Source organism: Pristiophorus japonicus, chromosome 21 (assembly GCF_044704955.1).
Source record: "Pristiophorus japonicus isolate sPriJap1 chromosome 21, sPriJap1.hap1, whole genome shotgun sequence".
Taxonomy (NCBI): Eukaryota; Metazoa; Chordata; class Chondrichthyes; family Pristiophoridae; genus Pristiophorus; species Pristiophorus japonicus.
Window position 1 is genome coordinate 39,492,798 of NC_091997.1, and position 7,779 is coordinate 39,500,576.

Genomic DNA, 7,779 nt, shown 5'->3' on the forward strand with positions numbered 1-7,779 from the left:
GGTCGATAGTCGTGAGAGACGCTATATAAATACAAGTCTTTCTTTATAACCCATTGTCATAGTCTATAAATCACTTGATGTAAGAATATACAATCAAATCCCTGGGAACACATAACCTGGACAGAATAATGGTCTCAGACTCAGAGCAGTTAGCACAGTGTCCAGAACGGCCATCAAATGAATCCCTTTGATGCCCACACATCAAATAAATGCAGATAATTGGCAAAAGAACGTAACAGTAGAAATCACTCGCCAATGTTATCGTATGACTGTTTAATCTACTCACATTAAATTCTGGGATATAAATCTGTTTAAAATATCAAACAGAAGAATTTGTTACAAGCACTTTAAACATTTGTACCTATCATCAGTGACAGTAATTTCTAGCCCATGTATTTTAAATATTCCTGACATTTTAATTAACTCTATTCAAGGACCTCTGCCTTCTGGATCCCTGATGTGTTTCAGACCCTGGTCATCGTCCAGAAATCAAGTTAGTACGTGTCTCTCTGCCCTCTCCTCTCCCACTCGCCTGAATTAATAACAATGTCTGTTTCTTACCAGCTTTAGCTGTGTGGATATAATCTTCATCTCAACACTGGTAGCCAACAGGATTAAAGTGTCAGGATTCAGTTCTGAAAAGCAAGCAGAATAATTCAGACCATCCTGCAGTGAAGGCCCCGTTAAGGTGCACTTTGAGGCCATAACAACAACAATAGCAACAACTTGAATTTATATGGCATCTTTATCAAAAAAAATGTGACACATAGGAGATATTAAGACAGATAACCAAAAGCTTGGTCAAAGAGGAGCATTTTAAAGAATGTCTTAACAGAGAAAAGAGAGATAAAGAGGCGGAGAAGTTTAGGGAGGGAATTCCAGAACTTATGGAACAGGCAGCTGAAAGCACAGCCGCCACTGGTGGAGCGATTAAAATCAGGGGAGCACCAGAGGCCAGAATTGGAGGAGCTCAGAGATCTCGCAGGGTTATAGGGCTGGAGGAGGTTACAGCGATAGGGAGGGGCGAGGCCATGGGGGGGTTTGAAAACATGGATGAGAATTTTAAAACTGAGGCGTTGCTGGACCGGGAGCAAATATAGGAGCGCGAGCACAGGGGTGATGGGTGAACGGGACTTGATGTGAATTAAGGTATGGCGCGCAGATTTTTGGTTGGGCTCAGGTTTATGTAGGGTTATGCTATTTAACAGGGGGCTATACTACTCAATCCTATTGGGATTCATTCAGTTGAGAGTATGTGTTTGTAAAGGGAGTCTGATACTGGTAACTGCAGTTCATGTTGTAGCTAGCCAGAACCATTTCTTGGCCCCTGACTGGCTGGAACCCTAATTTGCCTGATGTAGCAAGAACTATGCATAGGTCTGATTTACAAATGCGTGCAGCTTTCTCTCACTGGTTAAGAATGGAAATGTTTAGCGAGCAGGGAAGGGGGAATTATTGGTCTCTAGATGTATAAGATAGATTGAAAAGGTGACAAGAAGGCCCAATGAACCCTCTGAACACATTGTAAACCAGATGTGGCAGCACCCTAGACTTATGCTCCATGAAGTATCAATCTGATTAGCGTTACACATCCTCCTTCAGTCTCACTCCACTTCACTCCATTGCCAATAATGTCAATACAATGTGGAAATCCCTTCACACCAAAGCTGAACTTGCAGTGTAAATGTACACTGAGAATCCACAAGTATTCAACTCTATAACAATGTAGTGTTAGCACCTATCATTTGGGCAAATTACATTTCAAGGCAGAGCCACAGCATCCATAAGACAACCAAAACAGTTGGGTCAGTAAAAATGTGTTCTTCAATGGAAATGGACAGTCTCATGTTCAAGCCTCCCATTCCCCAGTCTGCACCTTCTGTCTCTGCTTCACTTGACCTACTAACACGGCCTATTGCTGAGGTTGAGATTCGGAGCATCTCCTTCTCAGTCTGTATTTAAATAAACTGCACTTACACTGACTGACTCGACAGCCAGAAATATATTGGGTTATACATACGGATCACAGTATCACAGTATAAACGTTTCAAGGACAACCTCAAAGCCTCCCTGATAAAGTGCAACATCCTCACTGACACCTGGGAGTCCCTGGCCAAAGACCACCCTAAGTGGAGGAAGTGCATCCGGGAGGGCACTGAGCACCTCGAGTCTTGTCGTCGAGAGCATGCAGAAATCAAGCGCAGGCAGCGGAAGGAGCGTGCGGAAAACCAGACCCACCCATCCCTTCCCTCAACGACTGTCTGCCCCATCTGTGACAGAGACTGTAATTCCCATATTGGACTGATCAGTCACCTAAGAACTCAGTTTTAGAGTGGAAGCATGTCTTCCTTGATTTCGAGGGACTGCCTATAACATGACAGTATACACCAATATTAACACTCAACCAGCTGGATGTTGATGATGTTACTGCCAGTTACTTTGTAATAACTTCAACAGCGTGCATTTATATAACGCCTTTAATTTCATCCCAAGGCACTTCACGAGAGCGTTATCATACTATATTTCAAAGCCAGCCACATAAGGAGAAATTAGGACAGGTGATCAAAAGTGTTATGCCTCTGTTTAAAAAAGGGGGGCAGACAAAAGGCAGGTAACTATAGGCCAGTTAGTTTAATATCTGTAGCGGGGAAAATGCTTGAAGCTATCATTAAGGAAGAAATAGCGGGACATCTAGATAGGAATAGTGCAATCAAGCAGACGCAACATGGATTCATGAAGGGGAAATCATGTTTAACTAATTTACTGGAATTCTTTGAGGATATAATGAGCATGGTGGATAGAGGTGTGCCGATGGATGTGGTGTATTTAAATTTCCAAAAGGCATTCGATAAGGTGCCACACAAAAGGTTACTGCAGAGGATAAAGGTACGCGGAGTCAGAGGAAATGTATTAGCATGGATCGAGAATTGGCTGGCTAACAGAAAGCAGAGAGTCGGGATTAATGGGTCCTTTTCGGGTTGGAAATCGGTGGTTAGTGGTGTGCCACAGGGATCGGTGCTGGGACCACAACTGTTTACAATATACATAGATGACCTGGAAGAGGGGACAGAGTGCAGTGTAACAAAATTTGCAGATGACACAAAGATTAGTGGGAAAACGGGTTGTGTAGAGGACACAGAGAGGCTGCAAAGAGATTTAGATAGGTTAAGCGAATGGGCTAAGGTTTGGCAGATGGAATACAATGTCGGAAAATGTGAGGTCATCCACCTTGAAAAAAAATCAGTAAAAGGGAATATTATTTGAATGGGGAGAAATTACAACATGATGCGGTGCAGAGGGACCTGGGGCTCCTTGTGCATGAATCTAAAAAAGTTAGTTTACAGGTGCAGCAGGTAATCAGGAAGGCGAATGGAATGTTGGCCTTCATTGCGAGAGGGATGGAGTACAAAAGCAGGGACGTCCTGCTGCAGCTGTACAGGGTATTGGTGAGGCTGCACCTGGAGTACTGCATGCAGTTTTGGTCACCTTTCTTAAGGAAGGATATACTAGCTTTGGAGGGGGTACAGAGATGATTCACTAGGCTGATTCCGGAGGTGAGGGGGTTACCTTATGATGATAGATTGAGTAGACTGGGTCTTTACTCGGAGTTCAGAAGGATGAGGGGTGATCTTATAGAAACATTTAAAATAATGAAAGGGATAGACAAGATAGAGGCAGAGAGGTTGTTTCCACTGGTCGGGGAGACTAGAACTAGGGGGCACAGCCTCAAAATACGGGGGAGCCAATTTAAAACCGAGTTGAGAAGGAATTTCTTCTCCCAGAGGGTTGTGAATCTGTGGAATTCTCTGCCCAAGGAAGCAGTTGAGGCTAGCTCATTGAATGTATTCAAATCACAGATAGATAGATTTTTAACCAATACAGGAATTAAGGGTTATGGGGAGCGGGCGGGTATGTGGAGCTGAGTCCACGGCCAGATCAGCCATGATCTTATTGAATGGCGGAGCAGGCTCGAGGGGCTAGATGGCCTGCGCCTGTTCCTAATTCTTATGTTCTTATGTATGTAAACCTGTAATTACCATGTCTAACCACCAGAGGGCTTATCCCCTGGAGTCCCAAGGGATCCCACAATACCTTGGGAGCACCTGTATATAAGGAGACCTCACAGGCTAAAGAGGCACTCTGAGATCTGTAATAAAGGATTACGGACTTTGAGCTTGCAGAATCTAGTCTGACTCTTTATCCAAGACGTAACAACTGGCAACGAGATACAGATAACGAATCCCAACGCAACAATGCAGAGAACTGTGGGCATCCTGGAGAAATTTTTGGAGGGAGATGATTGGGAAACCTTCGTGGAGCGACTTGACCAATACTTCGTGGCTAAAGAGCTGGAAGGAGAAGGGAACGCTGCCAAATGAAGGGCGATCCTCCTCACCGTTTGTGGGGGACCAACGTATGGCCTCATGAAAAATCTGCTCGCTCCAGCAAAACCCACAGACAAGTCGTACGATGAGTTGTGCACACTGGTCCGGGAGTATCTAAACCCGAAGGAAAGCGTTCTATGGCGAGGTATCGGTTCTACACGTACAAGAGGTCTGAAGGCAAGGAAGTGGCGAGCTACATCGCCGAGCTAAGGCGCCTTGCAAGATATTGTGAATTTGTCCGCAGATGACTCAGAGTCCACCATCAAGGGTGGTGAATACAAGGCAATTAACACCTTGTTGGCGCTGCGGGGGTGATCATCGATTCCATTCATGCCACTTCAAAGGATACGTTTGCAAGGGCTGTGAAACAATGGGACACCTCCAATGTATGTGCAGGTGAGTTGCAAACAATCCTGCAAACCACCATGTTGCTGAGGAGGACAGATCCAAGGTGGATCATGACAAAGCAGAGCCTCAAGGAGACAGAGGTATATGGGGTGCACACATTTACCACAAGGTGTCCCCGATAATGCTGAAGGTTGAAGTAAATGGACTCCCGGTGTCCATGGAGCTGGACACGGTCGCAAGCCAGTCCATAATGAGTAAAAAGACTTTCGATAAGTTGTGGTGCAACAAGGCTTCAAGGCCAGTCCGGACTCCCATTCATACAAAACTTAGAACAAAGGAATTGATTCCCGTAATTGGCAGTATTCGAACCAGGCATCGGGAAGTTCCAAGGAGCAAAAGTGCAGAACCATTTGATTCCAGGGGTGCAACCCATCCATTACAAGGCAAGAGCGGTACCTTACACGATGAGAGAGAGGGTGGAGATCAAGCTGGATAGGCTGCAACGAAAAGGCATCCTTTCGCCGATCGAATTCAATGAGTGGGCCAGTCCGATTGTTCCAGTCCTCAAGGAAGACAGCACCGTCAGAATCCAAAGTAACTATCAATCATTACTCACTGCAGGATCAATATCTGCTACCAAAGGCAGATGACCTATTTGCGATGCTGGCGGGACGGAAAACGTTCACGAAGCTGGACTTGACCACGGCCTATTTAAGCCAGCGTCCAATGGTTAGGCAGAACGAGCAGTTCAAACAATCAAGCAGAGCTTAAAAAGAGTAACTGAAGGCTCACTGCAGATTCGCTTATCCCGAGTCCTGCTTAGTTACAGCACAAGACCCCATTCATTCACCGGGGTCCCTCCTGCTGAACTGCTCATGAAAAAGGCACTAAGACAAGGCTCATTAGTCCACCCTGATCTTCACGAACAGGTAGAGAGCAGGCGGCTTCAACAGAATACATATCATGATTGTGCAACTGTGTCACGCGAAATTGAAGTAAATGATCCTATATTTGTGTTGAACTATGGACAAGGTCCCAAATGGATTGCTGGCACTGTTTTGGCCATAGAGGAGAGTTTGTGGTCAAACTCGCAAATGGACTCACCTGCAGAAAATACTTGAACCAACCAAACTCAGATTTACAGACTATCCAGAACAACCCATTATAGACTCTACCTTTTTGACCCTCCAACACGCACACAAGTTGCAATAGACCCAGCGGTTGACCATGAAGCAGAACCCATCACCCGCAGCAGCCCAGCAAGACACACCACCCCCAGCAGTCCAGCAAGGTCAGCTGCGCAGTAGCCCAGCGAAGGCCCAACAAACAACTCACCAACACCAGCATTTGCACCAAGTCGATCAACCAGGGAAAGGAAGAGCCCAGTTACACTATTGACTTTGGGGGGTAGTGTTGTTATGTATGTAAACCTGTAATTACCATGTCTAACCACCAGAGGGCTTATCCTCTGGAGTCCCAAGGGATCGCACAATCCCTTGGGAACACCTAAATATAAGGAGGCCTCACAGGCTGGAGATGCACTTTGAGGTCTGTAATAAAGGACTACAGTCACACTTTGAGCTTGCAATATCTAATCTGACTCTTTATCCAAGACATAACAAAAAGCTTGCTCAAAATGTAGGTTTTAAGGAACGTCTTAAGGAGGAGAGTGGGGTAGAGAGGCAGAGATATTTATGGAGGGAATTCCAGCCACACTGCTGCTGATCCTGGTGAGTAATTCTCTTCTCTCTAATAAGAACATAAGAACATAAGAAATAGGAGCAGGAGTAGGCCATACGGTCCCTCGGGCCTGCTCCGCCATTTAATAAGATCATGGTTGATCTGATCATGGACTTAGCTCCATTTCCCCGCCCGCTCCCCATAACCCCATAACCCCTTATCGTTTAAGAAACTGTCTATTTCTGTCTTAAATTTATTCCCAGCTTCCACAGCTCTCTGAGGCAGCGAATTCCACAGAATTTCAAAAATTTCTTCTCATCTCTGCTTTAAGTGGGCAGCCCCTTATTCTAAGATCATGCCCTCTAGTTCCAGTCTCCCCCATCAGTGGAAACATCCTCTCTGTATCCACCTTGTCAAGCCCCCTCATAATCGTATATGCTTCGATAAGATCACCTCTCATTCTTCTGAATTCCAATGCGTAGAGGCCCAACCTACTCAACCTTTCCTCATAAGTCAACCCCCTCATCCCCGGAATCAACCTAGTGAACCTTTTCTGAACTGTCTCCAAAGCGAGTATATCCTTTCGTAAATATGGAAACCAAAACTGCACGCAATATTCCAGGTGTGGCCTCACCAATACCTTATATAGCTGTAGCAAGATTTCCCTGTTTTTATACTCCATCCCCTTTGCAATAAAGGCCAAGATACCATTGGCCTTCCTGATCACTTGCTGTTCCTGCATACTATCCTTTTGTGTTTCATGCACAATTACCCCCAGGTCCCGCTGTACTGCGGCACTTTGCAATCTTTCTCCATTTATATAATAACTTGCTCTTTGATTTTTTTCTGCCAAAGTACATGACCTCACACTTTCCAACATTATACTCCATCTGCCAAATTTTTGCCCACTCACTTAGCCTATCTATGTTCTTTTGCAGATTTTTTGTGTCCTCCTCACACATTGCTTTTCCTCCCACCTTTGTATCGTCAGCAAACTTGGCTTTGTTACACTCAGTCCCTTCTTCCAAGTCGTTAATATAGATTGTAAATAGTTGGGGTCCCAGCACTGATCCCTGTGGCACCCCACTAGTTACTGGTTGCCGACCATTTATCCCGATGCTCTGTTCTCTGTTAGTTAGCCGATCCTCTATCCATGCTAATATATTACCCCCAACCCCGTGAACTTCTATCTTGTGCAGTAACCTTTTATGTGGCACTTTGTCAAATGCCTTCTGGAAGTCCAAATAACCACATCCACTGGTTCCCCTTTATCCGCCCTGTTCGTTACATCCTCAAAAAACTCCAGCAAATTTGTCAAACATGACTTCGCCTTCATAAATCCATGCTGACTCTGCCTGACCGAATT